The sequence below is a fragment of the Furipterus horrens genome, unplaced genomic scaffold (assembly GCF_987537825.1).
Source record: "Furipterus horrens unplaced genomic scaffold, mFurHor1.1.pri manual_scaffold_13, whole genome shotgun sequence".
NCBI classification, from domain to species: Eukaryota; Metazoa; Chordata; class Mammalia; order Chiroptera; family Furipteridae; genus Furipterus; species Furipterus horrens.
Window position 1 is genome coordinate 32632979 of NW_028327183.1, and position 24916 is coordinate 32657894.

Sequence of the window (24916 nt, forward strand, 5' to 3'; positions counted from 1 at the left end):
GGTTTAGGGGAACACAGAGTATCCACCCCTTGAGCTAGTGAATCCACTGTTTTTTATAGGAAATTTGCCCTGCCTGAGGAAAACTTCTCCAGAATTGTGGCTGGGCATGTTTTCTGAGAAAGGCTTAAGAGAAGTGGAGGACTTAACAACCACTGTGTCTGATCCTGGGCCCATGGCTGACACCACCCACTCTGGACACCCTCACTCTTGATGAGCATCTCTCCTGCCTGGCAGCTTGCCTGGTTGAGGGAATACCAGGCTCTTCTTGGGCATGGCAGCTGTATTCTCTCCTTTAAGACGGGGCACAAAAGCAGCACGAGGTTTGCAGGGTCCCCTGAGGGTACTTGTCTGCTTCTCTGCCCTTGTCTCCTGATGTTCATATTAGAACCTTTCCACATATGCCAAAAGTTCTGGAACTATGGTCAATCCAGCATAAAATAAAAATAATAAAAACATTTAAAAAATCGGAAGGCTGGCCAAAAGGCAAGAAAAAGCACAGTCTGAAGAGACCAAGCAGGCACCAAATCAGTCTCAAACATGACAGAGGTGCTGTAACTCTCATCTCACACAGGGAATTTAAAATAACTATAATTACTATGTTAAGGAAACCGCTAGGAAAAGTGGTCAACATGCAAAAACAGATATGTAATGTGAGCAGAGATATGCAAACTAAAAAATGAACAAACAAACAAACAAAAGAAAATTTAAAAAATGCTAGAAATCAACACCATAACAGAAATGAAGAATGTCTTCCACAGGCTTGTTAGCAGATTCAACAGGCTGAGGATAGTCAATGAAGTTGAAGGTAGGTGACCAGAAAATTCTTCAACTAAAACAAAAAGAGAAAAAAAAATTCAAGAACCATGGGACAACATCAAGTGCTGTAGTGTACACATAACTAGAATCCCAGAGGAAAAGCAAGAGAAAATAGAGAAATATTTGCAGTAATATTGGACAACAACTTTCCAAAATTAATGACAGACACCAAACCACAGGTCCTGGAAGCTCAGAGAACACCAGGCAGGATAAAAACAACACAACAACAACAACAACAACAACAAAATGCACATTTAGGCATATTATATTCAAATTGCAAAAAAACAAAGACAGAAAAAGCCTTGAAAGAAGCCAGAGGGGGAACCTCATCTATGGAAGAACAATGGTAAATGGGAATTTCTTGTTAGAATCCATACACGCAGGAACAGAGTAGGGTGAAATATTTCAAGTGTTTAGTGAAGAAAATCACCAGCCTAGAAGTCAGTGAAATTATCCTTCAAGGTGAATGAAAAATAGAGACTTTTTAGACAAGTAAAAACTGAGGGACTTCATCATCAGAAGTGTTAAAATAAGTGCTTAGGAAGAATGAAAATTATATAGGTCAGAAACTTGGGTGTACAGAAAGAAAAAAAGTATCAAAGAAGAAATAAATGAAGGTAAAATAAAATCTTTTATTTTTATAATTTTTTTTTATTTATTAATTTATAGAGAGACAGAAAGAGAGAGAGAGAAAGAGAGACAGAAACATCAAGTCTTGTTGTTCCACTCATTTATGCATTTATTGGTTGATTCTTGTATGTGCCTTGACCAGGGATAAAATTGGTAAAACCAGTAATCTTGGTGTATTGGGACAACACTCTAACCAACTGAGCTACCTGGCCAGGGCCTATTTTTCTCATTTGTAATAAGTCTATAAGAACTCTGTAAAGCAATAATACTAATAATGTGTTGGGTAATTATAGTATTATTGATCAGTAAAGTGAATGACAGCAATGTCACAAGGGAAGAAAGGGAGAAATTTGAAATACACTACATGAGGTAGCAATACACAAAAAACAATATAATGTTATTTGAAGGTGGTTTAGGTTAGTTTAAAACATACATGGGAGCCCTGGCAGGTGTGGCTCAGTGGATTGAGTGCCGGCCTGCAAACCAAAGAGTTGCCAGTTCGATTCCCAGTCAAGGTACATGCCTGGGTTGTGGACCAGGTCCCCAGTTGGGGGTGTGTGAGAGGCAACCACACATTGATGTTCCTCTCCTTCTCTTCCCCTCTCTCTAAAAATAAATAAAATCTTTTTAAAAATCTATCTGGTGAACTCTAAAACTACTAATTTTTTTTTAAAGTAGAATTGAAATGCCAAGAGAGAAGATAAAATGAATCTATAAAACGCTCAATTACAACCAGAGAGGGAAGGAAAAGATGAAGCGGGACGGATTACTCTTGAAAGGAAAAAAATGAGTCCAAAGTCTCTATAATGCACTATCCACAATACTGAGAATACAATAACAAGATAACTGGACATATGAAGAAATAGCAAAATTTAACCCAGAGTCAGTAGAAAAATTGTTAGTAGTAGTAGGCATGCATATGACCCAGATATTAGACTTAGTAAATGATGACTTCAAAGCAGCTATTACAAATGTGTTAAAATGCTTTTTAAAAAAAAAGATGTTCATAATGAGGGAACAACGGAATTTCCCAGCAGAAAAATAAAAACTAAAAAAGAAGCACATAGAAATTCTAGAGCTAAAAATTACATATCTGAAATTTAAAAATTCATGAACTAGAATAAACATTAGATGAGAAACCATAGAGGAAAGGATTCATGAACTTGAAGATAGAGCAACAGAAATAATCTCTTCTAAAGAATAATGATTTTGGAGAAACACTGAAAAAAGGAACAGAGTATAGTGATCTATAGATCAATATAAAACTCTAATACATTTGTAATTGGAGTCTCAGAATAGAAGGAGATAGAAATTGGGCATAAAAATATTTAAACAAATAACAGTGAAAACTTTCCTAAATTTAATAAGAAGCATCAATTTACAGACCCGAGAAGTTCAGTGAACCTCAGACAGAATAAACAGAGAGAAAGTCAGACATGGGTATATCATAGTCTAACTGTTGAAAGCTAAAGAAAATCATGAAAGTAGCCAAAAATAAATAAGTAAATAAATAAAAAACAAAGGACACATTACAGACAGGATGACACAATCTCAGACCTAGTACCCACCCCCATATGTCCATCCACATGTCTTACCCTAGACTCCAGTTTCCAATCTTTCTCCTTCAAGGCCAGGTCATTGTCCACTGCCCATGATTTTATGCTTCTTCTTTTATTTTTTTTAAAGATATTTTCCCCCAATTTTATTTGTTTGTTTGTTTATTTTTAGAGAGAGGGGAAAGGAGAGAAAGAGAGGGAGAGAAACATCACTGGGTGGTTGCCTCTCATGCGCCCCCAACTGGGGACCTGATGTGCAACCTTAGTCATGTGCCCTGACTGGGAATGGGACCAGTGACACTTGGTTCGCAGGCCAACACTCAATCCACTGAGCCACAGCAGCCAGGATTTTATGCTTATTCTTATCCTGAGCCGGTCCTTTCACCATCCTAAGTGAATGACTAAGTGTACCATTCAAGACCTGACCTGGGAGGATTCTGCTCACCACTGTCTTTGAAGGTGACTCCCTAGTGGGGCTGTAGGGCAGCAGCTTGCCACTATCACCTTAGAGCAACACCCTGGAATGACCCAACTGAGAGCTGCCCCTGTCAGGTGATCATAACAGTCCCCCATGTAGCCACAGATGTACACTGAGAAAGGGGTGCGGTGGGTGATGTGGGAGGCCTGCTTCCTCACGCAGCTGTCTGCATGTAGCCAGTCCTGGTTATATCACTTCCATTGGATGATGGATGGCACTGGCCTTAGGACTTGGTGGGGCTGACACAGCCTTGCTTACGATGGAAAGCTCTGGCTGCACCTGTCACTTGCTATACCTGGTTAGTTGTTTGGTCTTTTCAAGACCTGGCTGCATGTGGGAGTTTCATTTTGAGTGGGATAGAGTTCCCTGCTGCAGAGGGCATGCCCTTGCTCCAGAACCCTTGGCGTCTGCATTTTGGTTCTCCTGCTGGAGTTTTCCATGGATGCCATGCAATGTCTTTTCTCACCACAGATGCCCTGGGCTGCAGGACATGCCAGACCAGATGGTCAGTGGCAGGACTGCTTATACCACAGCCTGGACCTGCTGCGGAGCCCTTCCCTGCCTGGGCTTCTGAAAGCTCGCAGCATTTATGTCCCTGGACCATGGTCCCAGCACTGAAGCACTTTTATCAAGTATGCTGCCTCCAAATCTCCCTGTGCCTGACCAACCCCTACTTTTGAGTGGTGGGATGTATAAGATGAAATTATTTGTTCTTCACTCTGGAGGCAACATTCTGGCACAACCCAGACAACTTGATCCTTGCATTTTTTCACTGACATAGTGCACCCTCAAATCTTTGCATGACTTATCTCCACTTCCTGGGGTGCATGAATCTTACCCAAGCCTCCAATGTGCTTCTTGCTCATCTGGCCCAGTTAGTCCAGTGTCTCTGCTCTAGGGACCACTGTGATGTTCTGCTGGGTATCCAGATGAAATAGACAGTGGGCTGGAGATTTACAATGGTTCTGGGGCAGATCTGAAATGCACACTGCTGTCCACACCTGCAGACCCTTTTTCCTGATGGGATGAAAAGCATCTTCACTTGCTAGGTGAGTGTTTGCTCACCACGTTAGGTGGGAGCTGCATAGATGTTACGCAGCAAAGATGCCACAGCTGGCACATTTTCTACAACCTGGGCCACTTGCTTAAACGTGTGTAGTCCACTGTTATCTGCTATTGACAATCTGGCTTTTGTGGGGACCAGACTAGGGGGTTAAATGGGGGTAAGACAGGGCCACCCCCTGTATTCTCTAAGTCTTTAGGGGTGACACGAATCTCTGCTATTCCCTGAAAATGGTGTTGTCTTTGACTTACTGTTTTGTGGGGTGTGGGACTGAAAATGTAGAGACTTCCACTTGGCCTGCCTCGCTAGGAACCAATGTGAGGACTCTGTGCCTCCCAAGTGTGTTAACGCAGTTACACATTCAGCGGCCAGGAAGATGACCAGCAGGCCCCCACATGGCCGCACTCTCACAGGGCACAGGTACTACTTGGGGCCCTGCTCCAATGACCCTCAGGTAGGTGCACGCTTTCCTCAATGAATGGACACTCAGTCGATGGCCTGTGGGGAGGCCTACAGGATTCAAGTGGATGTACTCGCTGCAGCGTGGCAGGGCCTTCCTCGCTGGGCCCTGTTCTCCTCCTGTCAGTGGCTTCTGTGTCTGAAACTAGCTCAGCTTTGAGAACTGGGCAGAGGAGCAGTGCTTATTTGGGAAGAGGGTGGCTGCTCTCAGCACCCTGGCCTCATGAATTAGCAACACCTGTTAGGCACCCTTATCCATTAACCTCCACGGATCTCTGCAGCCGAGCCCCACCTGCCACTTCGACTTGTGCCCATTGCATCACCAGCTGCCCACCTGCCCTCTGTTATTTTGGCTCCTATGGTCTCTGTAGCTAGTGGGGAGGCCAGTTCTGGGCACCATCTCCTCCAGCTACCTGGCCCACAGAGAACAGCTGTCACTGAGCTTCTCCTGGGTCCTGGTGTCCCCCACCCCCCCTCCTCCCGTGCCTTCTTTGTCACTGCACCCAGTGTCCTTGGCTTCATTGGCCCTCTCTCAGGGTCTTTGATGCTTTTCTGCACCAACCACACACCAGGTGTAATGCTCTGCACTTGGGGCAGCTTCCCTTTTTCCCTTCTTCCCAGCACCATCCTGGCTGGAGGAACACCGACTGCCTTCTGGAGTTCTTGCCAGGGTGACAATCTTGTGTCATGGAGCCGCATTCATATTGATTAACTCTGTCATCCCACCTCCCTCTGTCCTTCAGCCTCAGGGTCTGATCCTGCCCGGCCCCCAGCATTCCAGCATGTGTCAGCCAAACCCCCTGGCTCCTCGCTGGACCAGGAGCCCCCATGGGGTTAGGCAGGCTGGGGTCTGCCCTCATTACTTTCTGAGCCAGAAGTGAAAGGTGGGCAAGTCTGGAATCAGCCACCAACTTGGAGGACCTGCCTGGTCTTGTGGGAGGTGGAGTGTCTGGCTGCATCCAACCCGGTATCTTCCTCTGCGTAGGACACACCCAAGGTGCCTCTACCTGAGCATCTGACCCCACCCCCATTCAGAAATAACCTTTCTAGTGCATCTGTCTCCTCTCCCCCAAGTCTGCATAATTGTAAGTAACTCAATTAGGGTTCACTGAGCACCTATTGTGTGTCAGGCACTGTTCTAGGGAGTGGGGACACAGTGTGAGCAAAAGGGACACAAATCCCCATGATGGGAGACAGACAATAAGCAAAACAAGCAAGTGGGATTTATACTCTGCTAGTGGGTGATGAACTCATGGAGAAAATTGCAGCCAGGAAGGGAAGTGGGATGCGGGAGTGCAGGGGATGGAGGGGGCTTGGCTGGGATGATTCCCAGAGGAGCAGACATTAGAGCAAAGACGTGAAGGTGAAGGAGGAAGTGGACCAGACAGAAGACACAAAGGACCTGGGGCAGGGGGTAGTTTGGTGTTCATGGCAATGGGGCCATCGATCGTGGCTGAAGTGGGGGGGGGGGTAGAAGGTGGGGTCAGAGGTCATGCAGAGCCACAGGGCCTTGCAAGGGTGAGGCTGTCACCAGGGTGGAGGGACTGATCAAACTGGGATGAGGGGAGTGAAAATCCCACAAGAGCTGATGGTGGCCTGGACCCAGGGGTGCCAGGGAGGGGCTGGTGAAGGTAAAGCTGGCAGGTGGGTGTGGGGAGCATGAGGGGTTAGGATGACACGGAGGTGTGTGGGAGGGTGGGCTGCACAGAGAGATGGGCTGGGGGAGGAGGGTCGGGAGCTCGCCTGCATGTTCAGTTGCAGGTGCCCGTTGATGAGATGGCCCGGCTGCAGCCATGGAGCTCAGAGACACTCTGGTCCTATGCATGAAGGAGTTGCTGGGGGAAGGTGGAATCTAAGCCATGCAGGAAGAAGGTGAAAACGAGAGGGAAGAGACCCAAAGATCGAGCCTGGACTTTCCTAAGTTATAGAGGCCAGCAGAGGGGCTGTGGGGACAGCTGGGGAGTGGAGTGTCCTGACGGCCAGGTGGAAAAGGTGTTGCCAGAGAGAAAGGAAGAAGGAAGTCCAGGGAATGCAGACAGTAGGCTTAGGAGAAGGGACAGCCAGGACTGGCAGGGTGCCCTCTTCAGACTGCTGGCTTCTTGGCTGGTGGCCCCAACTGAGCTCCCCTGGGGCGGGCACCCCACCTGCAGAGCCTGAGCCCACCCCACAGCTTTGAATCCTTGGCTCTAAAAATAGGTGCCACCTGGGAGAGTAGGCAGATGGGAAGTGATGCCCCCCGGCCTCCAGCATCCTGGCTCACAGCTGCCGGCCTGGCAGCTTGCTCGGCTGGCAGCGGGCTGGGCAACGAGGGGCTGGCTCTCTGCTGGCCTAGTGCATCCCAGCACATTCCTGGCAGAGGAGGAGGATGGCAACATGGCCTGCCAGCCCCAGGGGTGGCCACAGCCTCACCTCTGCTGTCCACACCCCAAGAACCAGCAGTGGAGCATGAGCCTTGATGCCAGGCTACCTGGCCTCACACAGGCCGTTCTGCTCACTGCAAACCTTCAGGCAGGTCCTGTGATCTGTGCTTCTAGATCCTCCAGGCAGTGCCCATCCTGTGTGGCTGTGTGAGAATCTAGAAGTTAAAATATGTCCTGTGCCCAGCAAGGGCTGGGGCATGTAGAGCTCATTAAGTGCAGCGATGATCATTGTTCCCAAGCCACCAGCCCCTTCATTCTCTCAGCTCTAGGGACCTCTGCTCTCTTGGACTGCCCGTGTCCCCTCCTCACCTGGCCTCCCAGTCCTAGCTCAGAGTCCTTGGAGGCCTTTGCTGGCATCCCAGACGGCAGATGGTACATCTTTAATGACTTGCTCCCTGGTTTTCCCTGGACAGGATTACAGCTCATCCCTGCCATCTCTGGGGAGTTGGGTTCATTCTGCCTTCTGTCAGGCATGGCCACATGGCATTTTGGCCAGTGGGATGTGGGGGGACTGATGTTTGCCACATCTGAGCAGCTGCTTCAGGAGTTGCTAAGGGTTTCCACCCCCAGCTCACTTGTATCTCTTTATGTGAGAAATGAATGTCACCTGTGAGGTTGGTTCTGTGACCCAGAGTGAGAACAGCCTCAGCCAACCTGTTGCTGCCAACACATAATGTGAGCAAGAAGGGTGTGTGGTTGAAAGCCACAAAGCTTAGGAGTCATTTGTCACAGCAAAGCTGACGAATACACCAAGCAGTATGCGCTTCCTCCATGTTGCACTGACACTTGTTAAAATCAACTTTATTTCAGTGTAATTTCTATACAGTCAAAAGCACACATTTTAAATACAGAGTTTAACATGTGAAGCTCTGCGTTCATTTCTCTAGTCAAGATAGAAACCATCTGCATCACTTTGTACCTCCTTAAAATCAATCGTTGGTCTAATTTCTATCATTATAAGATTACTTTCATCCTTTCTGGAACTTTGCATGAACAGCATCATACCATGTTCACTTGTATGTGGCTGCCTGGGAGCATCACCATTTTTAGAGATGCATTGCTATGTTGTTGCTGAGCAGTAGTTCAGCGTTTGAACACAGCACCTTGCGTTTATCCATTCGTCTGTTGATGCATCTTGTGTTGTTTCCAGTTTTTTAATATTATAAATGAATGGGGCTGCTATGAATATTTGTGCACAAGACATTTGTAGGTGTACATTTTAATTTCTTTCAGATCTATCCTTGTGGGTAGAGTTGCTGGTTATATCACAGGTATATTTACTTTTATAAGAAAATTTCAAACTTTTCTCAAGTGGCTTACCTAGTTTTACGTTCCCACCGGCACATAGGAGAGTTCAAGTAGCTTCATATCCTCACCATCTGATATCATCAGTTTTATTTTTCTTTTAAATTTCAGTTTTTCAAGTAGTCGTGGAGCATTGGTCTATTAATGTTTTAACTGGTATTTCGCTGATGACTAGTGATGTTGAGCCTCTTTTTATGAGCTTATTGGCCATTATTACATCTTTCTTTACTGAAGTGTCTTAGTTTTAGGGCCATTTTATATTGGGTTGTTTGTATTTTATTATGGAGCTTTAAGAGTTCTTTATAAAAATTATCAATACAAGTTCTTCGTTGTATGTATGTACTGGGTTTACTTCCCCCTTGGTTTGCCTTTTCATTTTCCTAGTGGTGTCTTTGATGAGTACAAGTAAAGCAGAGAGCTTTACTTTTGATGAAGTTTGATTCATTGTTTTTTCTTCCACGGTGAGTGCTTTTGTGCCCTAACTAAGGAGTGGTCGCTGGTAGGTCTTCCGCCGGCGTTTACTTCCAGAAGTCCCACGCTGTCAGCTCTGACCCATTTTGCGTGAGCCTCCTCTGACAGTGCCGGGCTCAGGTGACCGCTTCCCTGGACAGGCTCCAGTCATTCCGGTGGTTGTTAAGGAGGCCTCCTTTCCTTATGGAGTTCCTTGGCACCTTTGTGAAAATGACAGTGCAGGCGCTGCCACCCCCCACTCTGAGCACTGGGTCTCACTCATCACATCCCAGTGTCTGTGCCCCATGTGCTGAGAGGGGTGGCCCATAGCCCGGCCTGGGCTACCTTGCCCACTGAAAGAGTGTCCTGGATCTGCTGTAACGAAGGACCATGAACTGGGTGGCTTGAAATGTCTTTGACTCTCACAGCTCTGGGTCCAGAGGTGTTTGGGTGGACCAGGTGGGTGGCCACATGGACCTGTTCTGGGCTCAGGCCCCAGAGACCACGCGTCTGGGTTAACCCAAGAGGTGATTGTAGGTGGAAACCCTGAGGCCTGACTACTGTAGGCAGAAACTAGGACTGGAGGCTGGATGTGGGGGAAAGACTGGGGCAGGAGGCCAGGGTCTAACATTGTCTTCCTGGCCTGCCAGGCAGAAAGGAAAGTTGGAAAGGTCAGAAGTGTGGTTGGTTTATGGCGTGAGGGGCAGATAGAGATTTAGTTAGCCAGGGAGGGCCCTGGGATCAAACAGGGTGTGGTGGGAAGGAAAGGGCCATCTGTGGGGGCTTGGGGTAAAGGGCACGGTGGGAGGCTGAGAGGGGATGGGTGGGTGGGAAGGGAGGTGGTGGGAGGGCTCCAAGGAGGGTCAGGCAGGTTTAGGTTCAGCTGGAAGAGCAAAAACCCCAAATCATAGAAGACTGACCAGGGCTGAGTCTATATCCTGGCTGGAAGAGAGGGAGAAGCCCCCCCAGGTATGCTCCCATCTTTGGTGGGAGGCCGTTCGTTGGGGAGAGGGTGCAAAGATGAGGGGCTTGGCTGAGGCAGAGGTAGGTGGGTGAGGCTGTGGGCTGCCCACCCCTGGCCTCTCTGGAGTTGTGATTGTGGCTTCCTGCAAGTTAGACAGAGCTTAATTAAAGTCCTGGCTCCCACTAATTATGTGACAACAGAGTGCAAGCACTTTTTATTAGTTAATGAGGGCTTTTCATTTGGTGGTCTAGTGGCCTCTAATTGTAGAGGGGCCCTGGCCTTGCTCTGGGAGCAGGAGGACTGCCTCTGTGCTCTGCCTTGTCCTGACTGATGGGCACCTTCCAACTGTTGGCCCCAGTGTTTCTGGCTGCACGATGGGGTGATGGCAGTGTCTGCTTGTGCTGGTTGTGAGGAAGTGGGGTGACAGCTGGTGGTGCAATCTTGGGGGCTGTCATCTACCCATCAACACCCTTGCTGGGCTCTGGGAGGCCTGCCCTGGCTGGGCTGTCACTGCCCTGTGTGACCTGGACGTCCTTTAGTTTCCTCCAGGCTTTTCCAGCCCCCACCTCCTCTGAGCCCGGTATCCTGGGCCTGCTGTACTTGCTCCTCCTGCCACCCAGTGCCCTGCTGATGTGGACCCATGTGTGTAGGAACGAGGAATCTAGGTAGGGGCAGGGCAGCTCCCCCAGATCTCCCACTTTGGCCTCCTCGCTGGGACCCCTGTGGGTTAACCCAGGAATACTCATTTCTCACCCTGCTTTCTCCTTTATGTGTCTGCCATTCTAGACAGATGGACAACCCCTCAAATGTTTGTTCCTCCTTCTCCCAGGGACACCTGAGTCTGAGGCCCAAATATTTCCTACGCCCATCCTCATGGGGGTCCTTCCCCTCCATCCTGAGTGCTTTTTTCTTGCTCTGATCACGTCTGAGTATCCCACCTCCCCCGACCCCCTCCCAGATGCAATCACCGGAGGCCCCATGAGAGTGGCCCTCATATACCTAACCCCCATGCCCGGTCCGGCAGTGCACGGGGGTGGGGGGTGGGGTCTTGGCGATAGGCAGGCCTGGGTTGGGGGGTGGGGTAGGGGGCGGAGGGCAGGGGGCAGGGAATGACCCCATGCTGTGTGGTCTCCTCAGGCGGCTGGTGGGAACAACAGCTTAGCCAAGTACCTCTGCGGCTCCCAGCAGTGAGGCAATGCATCATTTCCAGCCTTGACCTTTCTCTTTTTAGTGACAGAAACCACATTGATCCCCACCAGCGTCTAGCCTTTCTGTTCTTCAGCGTGAAATCTGGAAAATAACACATCCCAAATGGCACACAGCGGCCCTCCCCACGGACACTCTGATTTCTGCTTTTTAGATCAACTGTAGCCATTTCCATTCCAATCCCTTCCTGGGGCGGCCTCTGGTTGTCACACTGTTTGTGAAGAAGATGCAAGAAGTCTCCTGCATCCTGCGGATGGGGCCCACTCCCACAAACATGCGGAATGCGAAGTCCTGGAGGACAGCCGCTGTGTTAGTCAGGGCAGCCTAGGCTTGCTGCCAGAGCAAATTACTCCCCAAAATTCATTTTCCACTAACAGCAATGTCCATATGAATAGAGAACCACACCCCACGCATGCAGCTGGCCCCCACTCAGTGACTCGAACAGAGGCTGCTCAGATCTCTGGAGCCAGCACCTAGGCATCTCTAGGGAGGAAGTGGGACCCCGAGATGGCACATGTCCCCCTGATGTGAGGAGCTGGAAATGTGGGTGACGTGGGACTTGGTAGGGGGAGCATGCTGTCCTGTTGCCTTTGGGTTTCTTGAGCTCAGCACCGTAACCTTTTGTGCGTGGATTCTCAGTCACCAGAGCTCTTGTGTACTCAGACCTGATGCTTACCCTTGGGTTCCTTCACTTGTTCCACAAACTTTCACTGAGCATCCTTGCGGTAGCAGGCACCAGGCTGTGGCTGTGGCTTTGCAGTTGGTCAGGACACTGCCATCCATGCCTGCGAGGGGCTCTCAGCCAGGTGGGGGATGGTAGAAGTGTCCTAGGGCTGCTGTGACATCAGACAGGAGGCTTAAAACAACCAGAATCTGTTCCCTTCCAGTTCTGGAGGCAGTGTCTAAAATCCAGGTGTCACAGAGCAGTGCTCCCTCCAGAGGCTCTGACTTCCTGCCTCTTCCAGCTGCTGGAAGCCTCACGCATTCCTTGGCTTGTGGCTGCATCTGTCCAACCTCTGCCCTCATCCTCACCCAGCCTCTCTCTGTGTCTCTAAATCTTTCTCTTCTCTTATAAAAACTTTAGTCAATGGATTTGGGGCCACCCTAATCCAGGATGACCTCATCTCAAGATTCTTCACTTAATCGCAACTGCAAAGACCCTTCCTCCAAACAAGGTCACATTTACGGGTTCTGGGCGTTGGAATATGGACATGTCTTTTTGGGAAATTCTATTCAATCTACTAGAGGGGCACTGATGACACTAAACCAGAGACACAGAAGAGAAGGACCCTCTTTGTCCTCCTGCATGCTGGGACCTTCCAATGAGCTGCTTCCCACATTGTCTTTGTTTGCTGTGTAAGGGGGTATGACTGTCCGGCTTCCCAGATGAGGGAGGAGACGCAGGCCAGGCGAGCAGACCTCGGCGCCGGCCCCACACTAGATGGAGACTGTCTCCACGGGCCTGGCTGCTTGGCAATTCCTCTCTCTGTCAGGAGTTGCCAGTGCTGAGCAAGGTGACTGTGACTGATAACCTCTCGGAACCTCAGCTTCCTCAAGTGGGAAAGGAGATAATCACTGCTCCCCCAGATCTGTGGAGGTGGTGGAGGGCAAGAGGCTTGAACCCGCCTGTTCCTCAACCGTGACAGGCTCCTCTTAGGAACAGAGGAGCTGCCCCAGCTCCTGGGATCACCTTCCAGGGCTGTGGGTTAAGGCTCCTTGTCATTAATCCCTCATCATCAGGGCTGGGCTGGGAATTCAAGATGTAGATGAGGGGTGTTGAAGGGCAGGGGCTGGTGCTTGGAGCTGGAGAGTGTGAATCATTTGGGAAAGAACCTACAAAAAGAGGGAAGCAAAAGGCAGACAGCAGAGAGGCGTCAGGGACTTGGAGAAAGGGGGAGATTGAGAGCAAGGAGGGCATGCATGGAAGGAGCCCCTCACCCCATTCCTCCCCCCTCGTCCCCCTTGTCCCAGCCTGGCCAAGGGGCAGGGGCTGCAGAAAGATGTAGGGGACCATCAGCCTTGCCTTGCCTTGGTGCAAAGAAGATATTCCCTGAAAGACATTAAAATGAAGTAAATAAAAGAGATAAAAATGGAAATATCAAGGCAGCAACTTCTTCTCTTCTGATTACAAAGCAGGCAGCGGGAGGCGGCGTGCAGGCCCTTGAAGACGCAGCTGCAGCAGCCGGGCCGGCCTGATAAGGGCCAGGCCGCCTGCGCCGGAGAGATAAAGCCGGTGCCAGGCTGCCTGTCCTCAATCCCTCCCGGCCATCAATATTCACACGGTCCGACCAACTGGCGTTCCAGATAGATTAAATATAGACTGCTGCTGCTGTGACCGAGACCTTATTAATCTGCTTGCAGGCATTTAAATGCTGTGGAAAGTACAGAGTTTAGAGCACCGCCATCAAGAGCTTGACACTTCCTCACTTTTTTTCCTTCCCACCCCTCCCTGGCCATTGTTCCCATGTCTCCAGCTTCACTTGGAAGTGAAGTTTCCAGATTCAGGTGGAGGGACCAGGACTGGTGATGGTGGTGGTGGGGTGGCAGTTCAGACACCTGACGGAGGTCACCCCTATCAGGGGAGGTGGCTGAGTGGCATCCCAACCAGGGTCTTTGGGGGCTGCTGTGATTTGGAATAAATGGCTTGACTTTGGCACAGGGACGCTGCAGAGCACGGGTGGGGCTGGGGCCAGCCTCACCCTTCTGAGTCCTTTGTGTGTGGGGTGTGGCCTTTTCCTCCTGAGCTGTCTACCCGCTGACAGAGACAAAGGCTGAACAAACAACCACACAAACAAATTACAAAGGGAAAGTAAGGAATGTAACGAGGGTCAAGCTGGGCCATTCTGCTTGGATCCCTCCATGACTCCCATATCACTGAAAAGCCCAAGCCCCTACCCCTTGACCCGAGGCCCTGGCCTCCCCTCCTAGCCTCCGGTGTTCTTGTTTTATTTGAGATCAGGCTTGACCTGCACCAACCGGCCCTTTGCACGTGCTATGCTGCCTCTTCAGAGTCCTCTTCCTGCAGATTCAGCTCCTTCCTTCACCCACTTCGAGCCTCTGCTCAAATGCCATGTCCTCAGACAGTCTGGGCTTGGACAAATGGCAAGAGGAAGGAAAGGACCTGCAGGTAGAGGCACAGGCTTGTGCAGAGGCCCTGAGGAGGTCTCATGAGGTGGGGTGGCTGCAGTAGAGAGAGAAAGAGAAAGTGAGCAGACAGGTGGGCCAGACAAACCAGCATTCAGGCCATAGAAGACTCTGGAGGGCTTTTCCCAATAGCAATACAAAAACACATTCAGCTCCTCCGGGACACCTGACATCCCAGCATTCCATAGCTATGCATACAGCACCTTGACATACTGCCTGCACCCCAGCACATAGCACCCTGGCACACAGCACCCCGACATACTAAGTGCACCATGACACATAGCACCCTGACATACTGTATGCACCCCAGCACACAACACCCTAATATACATGGTAACTGCTCCCCAGCACACAGCACCCCAGCACACAGCTCATGCTCAACCATCTTGGTTCAGGCTACCCCAGAAGCAAGCTTTCAGGTGGACTCCAGCGGCCAGGTAAACTGACAGGTGAATGCCTGGCTGTTGTGCACTGAAAAGCCAAGGGACAAAGGGGTAGGGCAGAGCACTAGAGCATCTCCACGTCTGTGAGCACTGGCTGAATTCCAGCCGCAGTGACAGCTGTTGAATCAGTGGACAAGTGGCTTTACTCGCTGGCACCTAAAGAAAAGATGCTGAAGCCGCGTGGCACAGCTCCTCCGGGGCTGCTTCCGTCCCCCATCGTCCCCTCCCTGCTCGTGCTTCTCTCCATGTTCTGCCTCCTGGATCCTTCTGCCAAACCTGTCATCACCGGGTTTCCATGGAGTGGACAAAGGGAAGAGGGAGGATCTCCTTTTTCCAAAACGAAGTGCCAAGACCCCCGGCTGAGCAGATAGGATCTCGGACAGCAGCCGGTGGGTCCCAGACTCTGTCCCCAGGGGCGCTCTTCTTCCAGGTGAGGTTCTTCCAATGGCAGCAGCAAGGCTTTTTAGCAGTGTAGTCTTCGAGACAAACTTGTGGGTTAAGACCAATATTTTTAAAACTATTAGTATGCGTTGCACATGGAGAAAGTAAGCAGCGTTTGTGAAACTTTGGTTTTGGGGACACTGTGTGAGTGTAAGGACACTGACACTGCTCGCTAGCCACTCTCACTCTTCTTTTACTTTACACACTCACTCGTCGACATTCACAGCAACTCTGAGAGGGGCGCTCCTATCACATCCATTCCACAGCTAAGGAGACTGATGTGAAGGGAGGTTCACTGCCCGTGGTCAGCTGGCTCCATGCTCCTGGTTGGATGGAGCCAGTGAGGCGCCCTCTCCTCTCTGAACCTCTGTTTCCTCGTCTGTGAATGCGCATAACCCTGGGGACCTCCCAACAAGGACACTGGGAGAGGTAAGCAGGGTGCACCCGTGGAGCTGGGCACTGCTGCTGTCAGACCCTCCAGCGGCACTTCTCTACTCCCCCGCCTTCTGGATCCCAGGGCAGATGGGGCGACAAGGCATCCTGGCTGAGTCAATATCAGCAGGCACATTCCAAGGAAAGTTTACAGAACACCCAGAGGAAATGTTTCAGAAATCACAGGACATAAGAACAGCCAAATTCCCAATTCCCCTAACTCTCGGGGCACACGTGGTGGTTGTGAAGACCCCCCACGTCCTTGGAAGCATTGGACCCTGCATGTTAGGGCCACTGCCCTCTGGCCAGCTCTGGCTGTTTTTCCCAGAGCTCATCTTTGTAGCTGCTCCTCATCCAGCCGACTGCCAGCGCCATCTCTCACCTCCCTGGAGGCTGCTCTGCTTCTGCATCTGGCTTCATTCATAAGCAAATGCCAACTCACCCAGATCCAGAGCTCCTAGTCAGCAGAAAGCTCTGGGCAAATATCAGCAATCATTAATAATCATTAATGAGAATTATAATAGAAGGGTCTCTCTTGAGAGTGGGTACCCAGTGGGCATGGGGAACTATGGCTGTCCCTCTGCCCTTCCCCTACTCCCCATCACAGGCTGGGCTGTGGCTGGCACAGTCCATGTGGTTCTGAGACAGACCCACCTCCTCTACAAGATGTGGCTCTGATGGATTGGTGGCCCCAGTGTGCCCAAATGTAGGCTGTTGGTGGATGAGCTGGCATCTAGAATTGGCTAGCATCCTACCATCTTTCTCTAAGTCTTGCAAGGAAGATACATAAACTGGGGAGGAGGGTCCTGTGTGGTTAGTGTGACCCCTATATCCTCCTCTTTCAAGCTGTGGGACTCTGGGCCAGTCATTTCCTGCTCTGAACCTCAATTTTCTCATCTGCAAAATGGGCATAATAGTGCTGACCTTACAGACAGTTATGGGGATTTAATGAGCTAACATGTGTGGCAGTTAAGCACAGAAGGGGTCACAGCTGCTTCTGTTGTACTGGCTGGGCTGGCCCAAGGAATGACAAGCAAATAAAGGCAGCCCTGGGTGGTGATGACAGGGGTGTGGGGCCCAGCATGGTGTAAAATGTCTGGGGGCAGAGGTCCTTCTAGAACTCCTGGCCATGGTGCTGAACCACAGTCTTGTGGGAGGTGTTGTTGCCTTACCCTGGGACCCTGACCCCGGCCAACCTTTCCCAGGCAGCCTGAGCCAAGTGAGAGGCAAGGAAGTGTCAGGAAGGATGGGAGAGTAGAGGAGAGAAAGAGAACCAGAAAGAGAGCAGGAGAGAAAGAGAGACACAGAGAGACAGTGGCAGAGAGAGACAGAGACAAAGACAGGGATGGGCTGAGAATCAGACAAGGGGCCATGCTTTCACTGACATGTCTCCAGAAGAGAAGAGGAATTCCTGTGTTAATGTCATTTTTCAATAATCCTGGTTCCTAAGGAGGATATTTCTCATGAGGTTACCTGCCACGATTTTTCTCCCCATATGCTCTACTTGTGGGTCCCCAAGCAGGTCTGTGCAAGAATCCAACAGAGCTCAGCCAGAGAAGCAGACCCATGGTGTATATGTGCATATGTGTACATATGTTGTTAGGGATGTATAGATATATGTATTCAGAATTATCTTCTGGAAGACGGGCTTCTTGTAGTACAGGCTTCCCTGCTAGGTGAGTGTTCTAGGAACCCATCTGTATCAGTGCACCAGCTGGCGTTGTTGTGAGAGGTGGTGTTCGGCTTCAGTGAATTTTTTGAAGACTCTTTCAACTCATTTCCCCATTTCATGATGGGTGATTTATGAGCGCACCTGCCCACACTGTGCTAAGCGTTCAGCAGTTTTTGACCAAAAAATAGCATGACCCTGGTGCCCCACACTCCCTATTCACCTGATCTTGCTTTGAGCAACTTCTTTTTGTTTCCCTGGATGAAAAAAGTACTCAAAGGGAAATGTTTTGCTGATGTGGAAGAGGTGAAACAAAAAATGGCAGAAGCACTAAAAGGCATCAAAATCAACGAGTTCAAAAACTATTATGAGCAGTAAGAAAAAAAGTCTCGAAAGGTGTAGGGCATCAGATGGAGAGTACAGTGATCCCTCACTTATCATGGGTATTATGTTCTACACACACACATACCCGCGATAGGTGAAAATCTGCGAAGTAGGAACCTTACATTTATTTTAGTATTTATTTATATTTTAAGGCTTTATAAACCCCTCCCACGCACTTATAAACCATTCCCAGTCCCTTATTAACCTTTCTCACTCCCTTATTAACCTTTTTCACACTTTTATAAACACTATTTATGTTCTTAAACATATTCTACACTCTTAAACCTACGTAACTTTATTAACATACGTATACAGTACCGCAAAATCCCATGATATAGTGAAAAACCCGCGACAAATAATTAAATATAATATTTTTTAAAATCCCACGATACATTGAGGCTGCAATAAGCGAACCACGATATAGAGAGGGACTACTGTACTTTGAAAGTGACTAAAGTTTAAATAGGTAAAAATAAATACACATTTTTAATAAAAAATTTCGGGGTTTTGTGTTCCCCTCATGCATACACAGGTGTGCAAATATATGTGGATTTGTGATGGCAAGGTAAGCTTGACATCTTGTTAAACAGTTTCTTAGGGTTGTTGTCTGAAGGAAAGGAGGCTGTAACATGGTGAGGGAGAAGACACAGCACCCCAAGTGTGAGCTGGAACCCCAGGAGGACGCCCCAGGCATCTCATTGCTGTGCCTGTGACCTGTGAGTGAGGAGGCCCCTCAGCAAATGTCTGGGCCAGGGACTGGGGTACCCTACGTCCCACCTCCACTGCCCTCAGCCCCAGGGCCCCTCCCACATCCCCAAGGAGATTTGGTGGGACCACAGTGACCCGTGGCAGTCCAGGATCTGTCTCTTCATCCCAGCCCAGGCTAAACCTCCAGCCCACAGAGAAGTGGAGAGATCCTCAGATCAGGAAGCCACTGGGGAAAGCTTTTAAAAATGCAATTAACTGGAAAATAATGAAATCCAATTAAAAGCAAAGCATGAGGGGACTTCTAGGGACTCTTGGACGGCTGCTGTTTTCGTCTACTTTTCCGTTGAACACTCAGCCCACCTCCACGCTGTCTTGGCAGCCTTCCCAGTGCTCAGCAGCTGGACTTTCACAGTGGAACAAAGGAGACCACGCACCCACAATGCCTCTGAGGGGCCTGTGCTTCACTCTCCTCGTCCTGACCCCTGATGTCCTCTCCTGTTTCCTGGGTCACCTCCATGTTGCCCCTTCTCCCTTCTCCCTTTGGGGTGCCTGATGAGTTCTACTCTTCCCCAAAAGCCAAGAAATCAACTGAAATGCATTTACTCAGGGCTGTCTCCAGACCATCTGAGTTTGTGACCTTCACACTTGTGACATCAGAGCCACCTGGGTGCTTGTTGAATATAGATTTTCGTGGACTCAATCCATTCTGGCTGGAGGATCTTGGGGACTCTGCATTTATAATAAGCCCCAGGCAATTCTAGTGGCTGGTGGCCCTAGTCCAGTGCCCTCTGATCAGGGAGGATTAACCCGCAGTCCAGAGAGGAAGCCTGGCCCAAGGCTGCACAGGAGTCTGCAGCACTGGGATGACAGCTGGGGAGGGGCCTCTGGTGGCAGCCTGTGCCCAGGGTCAGGGTGAGGAAAGCAATGATGCCTTCTGTGTCTGAGAGCCTGGGTAGGAACCATCTTGCTGGAATGGGCTTTCTCAGGAATCCAGACACGTTCCTACTCTGAAACATCCATTATCAGGTGGGGCCACAGCTGTCTGCCAGGTGGGGATTAAATTCCGGGCTGAGTTCCATGAGGCTGTCTCCCCAGAGCCCAGCCCAGAGCAGGCCTGCGTCAGTGAGACTGAATTGTTCAGGGCCATTAGCAGGACAGGCCACAGAGGGATCGGCTTCTGCCAGGATCATTTGCACACCCAGAGAAGCATATGGCCCTTCACATGACAAGCTCCTAGTCCCAGGGGCTGAGATGGAAGCCCCATAGTGAGGGTGCTGAGGGGGACTGGCAGCCCTCAAATAATATCCCAAGGTCAATGTTGACCGGAAATCCATTCTGGTGTGGAGGGAGGGCAGTGCCTGCAGAAGGCACTGTTTTTATTTTTTAAAGTTAATGTTAAATGGAGAATAAGTGCCAACAAAAATAACAACAAAAGCCAAATGCCCAGCACTATAAGGCAGCCCCCAAAACATCCCCTTGATCCCCACTTCAGGATCTCTTTCCCCACACACTTTTGGAGACAGCTTTGCACAGACAAGTATCTACGTGACCATGTGATATCACATGACGCTCAAGTGTGTGAATGTAAGTATGCAAGTTTGTATGATCATGTGATACCTGTATGAGCTAGAGTGTGTGTGATTGTATGATACCCAAGTGAGAATGTGAATGTGAGAGCTACCTACCGTATCTTACATCCTGTACCTGCCCATATGGCAGCAGCTATAAAACAGTGAGTCCCATTCTCACTGCACATCACACTTACCAAGGGAAAGGAGCCCACCTGCCCCCAGAATTTCCAAGCTCATCCCAGGAGTGTCTGAGGCAGGAGTTATTGTGTGTTTTCAACTGTTCAGATAATGTCAGTATTCAGCCAGTACTGAGAACCCCACGGTGGAACCCAGCTGTGTGACTTGTCATTTTTCCTTTGACATGTCTAGTTCTGTTTCCACAATCACCTTGAACGTGAGCTTTTTGTTGTATTTAATCCATAATCATTCTTTGGCAATGATGTTTGTGGTGTTCTCAGTCCTCTGCCTCCACAAACATGTTGTATGCCCTGGGAAAGCATATTAGAGGCGAATTCCTGAAGGTGGAGTTGGTGGATCAAAGGGCATGTGTATTTCAAATTTATTTTGATATTATCTTGTTATAGGTCATTTGGGAGAATATAGCATAAAGTCTTGGATGTTCGAGAGAGTGTGAGCATCTTCTCACTTGTACACAGGAAAGTTGAATTGGGCTAGTTGGGAGCATGCTTGGCTGCTATTGTTATTTGGAAGTTCATGTCTGAATAAAAGATGGCTTTTGAGCCATCATAAGGTAGACTGGGGAAGATATTGTTATCTGCCCTCTTGACCACCATTCCACCATTTTTCTATTTGGAGAGGCTGAAAAGCTAACATCTGGTTTTGGACTCCCTTGCAGCTAGCTTTCTGGATGCAAATGAGGCCCCACTAACTAGCTGTTTTCACAGAGGTTGGACAGGCCCTAGTATCAAGCAAAATCATGAAGCGTGACTATCTCCAGGGCAAGTGAACAGAGTCTCATACACACACAATACACACACATACACACCATGAACACTACATACCATAGATACACATACACACCATATCATATACAGACACACACTCACACATATATATATATGTACGTCTCCCCATGTACATACCACATATGAGCATACACTCACACACTACACATTCACACCATATATACCACACCATATGTGTAAATACACAGACACATGCACACCACACACACATCCCATATACATGTATAAATACCACACCACACATCCACACACACATGCATCCACACACCACACCTTGCGCTCTCTGGGGGCTGCTGTCCAGTGTCTTGGCAGCACAGCCTTGGTGCTGGGCCTTGGCAATTGTTCTCCTGCACAGGAGCTCCCCCTGCAAAGTCTTCCTCTGTCCTGTAGGGTTTTAGTTCTTAGGAACAAGGTCTATGCGTCAACAGGGTTTGGGGTGGCAGCTGGGCCTGGTTCACCTACATCCTTGGACTTGCCCAGAAGCCCCCTCTGGCAGCCCAGCCTCCTGTCCCCTAAATTCAGACCCTATTCATTGTGGCCTTGGGGCTACTGGTCTCCCAGAGCCTCCGAGGCCCCACCCGCTTCTCTGCCCCCACCACCACCCACCACTGCTTGAGGCTGGCTCCTCCACGCATCACATTTCCATGTCTGGCAACAGCTGGCTGAGCTTAATTAAGCCCCACAGTGCCGGGTTCCACCTGGCAAGGAATTAACAACAATAACAAAATAGCAAACATCTGAGGAGGGGGTGTGAGGAGGCAAGCAGTGGGAGGCGGCCTCTGGAGGCAGTTCTCAGGTCCTCACTGTCCCAGACCAGTCCAGGGACTCATCAACCAGTCTGCAGGTGTCTCTGTGTCCTCACCATGTGAGCAGCAGCCTCACTCCACGGTCTCAGTTCTTAGAAGCTGGGCCTGGTCCACCCACATCCTGGGACCCTGAGGAGACCCAGCTTCAAGACCTTCCATAGTGTGTGGGGTCCCTGTGTGGCTGTCCAGGGCATGGGCAAGTTCCCAGCTCACCAGGGTCCAGGCAGAATGACACCTGAGCTGTGGTGGAGGTCCCATGCAACATGTTTCAAGAGTAGGGAGGCTGGTCAGCTGGGTGCTGGATTTTGGGTGGGAATTGAAGGGCTTCACTGATGATGTTGGTCCTCTGTAAGGGGGATGTTGGGCAAAGGCAATGCCAGTGGAGGGGTCAGAGCAGGGGCTGGGCAGAGCCACAGAGCCAGCACTGTCCCTGGACAGGCTTATGGCTTCGTGTGCCATGAATTCCTTTGCTCATGGATCTGGCACTCTGTAGAGATGGCTCTGCGGGGAACTGAGTCCAGGGAGGCTCGCCTGACTCCAAAGCTAGTGCTCTGTTCACAGCACCAGAAACACCCATCACCTCCCCAAGGTGAGGGTTAGGGTTCCTCTGGAATGCTGGCTCAAGGTTGCTCCGGAGAGGAGGGCTGGCGGTGTGGACACATCCCAGGAAGGCACTTTCCAGGAGACTTGGTGTTTGACAGGACTAGTTAGTGAATGTGCAGTCCACCTGTGCAGTCACACTGGCTCCTTTAAAAATATTATTTATGACATGTACCCCATTGGGTTCCAAAAGGAGTTTGGGACATGCAAGGAAATAATAGAATTGTGCAAACAGAAGTAGCAGGTTAATTACATAAATTATTGTACTCCACATCAGTCTGAAGTTTTATTCTGAACTTCCTGGAACCGAAGGCAAAAAGGGAGGCAAGAAATATATGTTAGCTATAGATTTATGTTTGTATGCTAAGTTTTTCAGGAAATGGCAGGAGAAGAAGGAGCTCTCATTGGAAAGCCATTAAAGGCCTGGAATGGGTCTCCTTTCTCTGACCTCAAGAAAATCAATTAACTTGCCTGAAGCAGGAATAATAATTATGTCACCTGCTTCCCTGGGTGGTGGGCAGGCTTGGGAGCACAGGGCAAGCTGTAAAGTAAGTATGGGACTGTCAATATAAGTTACTGTATTACAGTGAGATCCTGAGAGCAAGGATGCTCTCACACCTCCTGGTAAGGTCAGCCATTCATTCTTGTTTTTTCAGGTCAGCCCTGGTCTGTGCCTGTCTTCCAGACATAACTATCAGGAGAACCTCCTTCCACTCTCCAAGTGTCTTGGCTTGGAGGATAAATTTTATGGTTACTATATGTGTGTGTGTGTGTGTGTGTGCACACGCACATTTATATTTCTGTTTTATTACTAATGTATTAATAAAATGGAGCCTCTGATCTCCAGGGGCACATGTTCTGAAAGAGTTATAAGACACTAAGTCCAGAGGGCAAGCAGGGATGTTGTCTGAAAGATGTCACTTTGGAAACATAGATTGATTCCAAAGCTCTCAGGGACCTTTGTCCTTTGTCTCAAAGGCTGGGAATGAGAAGGAAATAATGTGGGAAGCCAGCTCCGTGTACACTCCTTGCCATGGGCACTTGGAGAGAGCTCTGCCACCTCCTGTGTGACTTCGGCAAGAAATGGAACCCCTCGAAGTCTCTTATCTTCTCATCTGCAAACTCTCCTCTGAGAGTGAGAAATGGTTGGATAAATCACCTGGTGTTGTGCCTAAAGCAGACACAGGAGAAAAGCTAGGTGGCATTATGACTCCTGTCATCGATAGCACATGTGCATTAACCTTTCCACAGTTTTCTTCTTCAGCAAAACCCATGACTCACGCTTCCTGGGAACAAATGGCTCCCACCTTTTTCTGTGTGTGGATGGGGTGGTAATTATAAATTCATTTTGTTATCATATATATGTCTTTTCAGAACTTCTATTTCTTCTTGTGTCAGTTTGGTAATTTCTTTTCTTCAAGGGATTTGTTCATTTACCCTAGTTGTCAAATTTATTGGCATTAAAATTGTTTGTAATATTCTCTTTTTTCCCTTTTAATGTCTATAGGATCTGTGGTGATGTCCTATCTTTCATTGCTTATACTGGAAATCTCTCTCTCTCTCTCTCTCTCTCTCTCTCTCTCTCTGTCTGTCTCTGTCTCTGTAATCTAGCTAGGAGTTAATTTTATGAATCTTTCAAAGAACTAACTTTCTGGGTTTTTAATTTTTTCTATTGTTTGTTCAATTTCTATTTCATTGACTTCTGCTCTTTATTATATCCTTTCTCATCTTTTGAACTTAATTTGCTCATCTTTTTTCTAGATTTTCAAGGTGGAAGCTTAGAAGTTTTATTTAAAACCATTAGTCTTTTTTATTACAAGCATTTAGCGCTATACTTTTTACTTTAAGCACTACTTTGGCTACAGCACACACGTTTTAATATTACATGCTTTCATTAGTATTTAGTTCAAAATATTATCTAATTTTCTTTGTGATTTATTTTACTTAAGGGTTACTTAAATGTTTTCTGTTTAATTTTCAAACATTTGAGAGACTTTTACAGATATCTTAGTGTAATTGATTTCCAACTACAATTAAAGAACATATCTTGTATGATTTTAATTCTTTCTATTTACTAAGACATTTTATGGTAAATACTCCATGTGTATTTGACAATATATGTGTGTGTTCTGCTCTTGTTGTGTGGAGCACCCTGTAATGTTAATCAGGTCATGTTGTTTGATAGTGTTTATATCCTTGCTGATTTTTTTCTATGTATTCGATCAATTACTGAGAGAGGAGTGTTAAAACCTCCAATCATAATTATGGATTTGTCTCCCATTAGATCTGTTAGTTTTTGCTTTACATATTTTGAAGCTCCTATCAAGTGCATCCTCATTTATGACTGTTTTTGCCTTCCTGATATATTGAAAATACCTGTATTGC

General features: G+C 48.6%; 1 long non-coding RNA gene across 1 annotated transcript in view; it reads right to left on the reverse strand.

Moving 5' to 3' along the window:
• Positions 1-8239: 8239 nt before the first annotated feature.
• LOC149994418 (uncharacterized) overlaps positions 8240-24916 on the reverse strand; it is a 37349-nt gene continuing 20672 nt past the window's right edge. The window contains exons 2-4 of the long non-coding RNA XR_016507696.1: positions 12024-12183; positions 11312-11431; positions 8240-9398 (exon numbers count right to left, since the gene is read on the reverse strand). This is a non-coding gene — a long non-coding RNA (uncharacterized LOC149994418). The remainder of the gene's footprint in view (positions 9399-11311; positions 11432-12023; positions 12184-24916) is intronic.